This window comes from Brassica oleracea, chromosome C5 (assembly GCF_000695525.1).
Source record: "Brassica oleracea var. oleracea cultivar TO1000 chromosome C5, BOL, whole genome shotgun sequence".
NCBI classification, from domain to species: domain Eukaryota; kingdom Viridiplantae; phylum Streptophyta; class Magnoliopsida; order Brassicales; family Brassicaceae; genus Brassica; species Brassica oleracea.
In genome coordinates, this window is record NC_027752.1 from 326,455 (window position 1) to 327,906 (window position 1,452).

Below are 1,452 nucleotides of genomic sequence, written 5' to 3' on the forward strand. Positions count from 1 at the left end.
TCATTTCAAACCTCTTTGACCATCATCATATATCTGTTAAGGATCAAACTATGCAGTAAAAAAAAATTCTCAAATTTTTTGATTTTTTTTCAAAATCTGAAGGTTAGCCCCTACAAAATTAAAGTTTTCGATAAATGCTTTATATAATGAAGTTTACACTTTTTAATGTTGTTTAAAAATTTCTAACCATATTATATATTTGTATAAATGTATGACAAATTCTGTTTCCTGGTACATAGACATCACAATATTTTAAAAATTTTAATTTAATAAATTTTATACACTACTTAAATTAGTGGACTAAACACTATAAAATATATATTCTTTAGAGAACCGGACACAACATACATTTCAAACCTCTTTGACCATCATCATATGTCTGTTAAGGATGAAACTATGCAATAAAAAAGATTGTCAATTTTTTTGAATTTTTTTCAAAATCTGAAGGTTAACCCCTACAAAATTGAGTTTTTCGATAAATGCTCTGTATAATGAAGATTACACTTTTAAATGTTATTTAAACATTTATAACCACATTATACATTTGTATTAATGTATGATAAACTCTCTTTCTTGGAACATAGACATCAGGATAGTTTTTAAAATTTTAATTTAATAAATTTTATATATTATTAAATCACTGGAGTAAACACTATAAAATATATACTCTCTAGAGAAACGGACACAACATACATTTCAAAGCGCTTTGACCATCATCATATGTCTGTTAAGAATGCAACTATTGAATAAAAAAAGATTGTCAAGTTTTTTTGAATTTTTTTCAAAATCTGAAGGTTAACCCCTACAAAATTGAGTTTTTCGATAAATGCTCTGTATAATGAAGATTACACTTTTAAATGTTATTTAAACATTTATAACCACATTATACATTTGTATTAATGTATGATAAACTCTCTTTCTTGGAACATAGACATCAGGATAGTTTTTAAAATTTTAATTTAATAAATTTTATATATTATTAAATCACTGGAGTAAACACTATAAAATATATACTCTCTAGAGAAACGGACACAACATACATTTCAAACCTCTTTGACCATCATCATATGTATGTTAAGGACGAAACTATGCAATAAAAAAGTCTAAAATTTTTTGGATTTTTTTCAAAATCTAAAGGTTAGCCCCTACAAAATTAAATTTTTCGATAAATTCTCAATATAATGAAGTTTACACTCTTTAATGTTGTTTAAAATTTTCTAATCATATTATACATTTGTATTAATGTATGATAAATTCTCTTTCCTGGTACATACATAGACATCTCAATATTTTTAAAAATTTAATTTAATAAATCTTATACACTACTTAAATTAGTGGACTAAACACTATAAAATATATATTCTTTAGAGAACCGGACACAACATACATTTCAAACCTCTTTGACCATCATCATATATCTGTTAAGGATGCAACTATGCAGTAAAAAAAAAT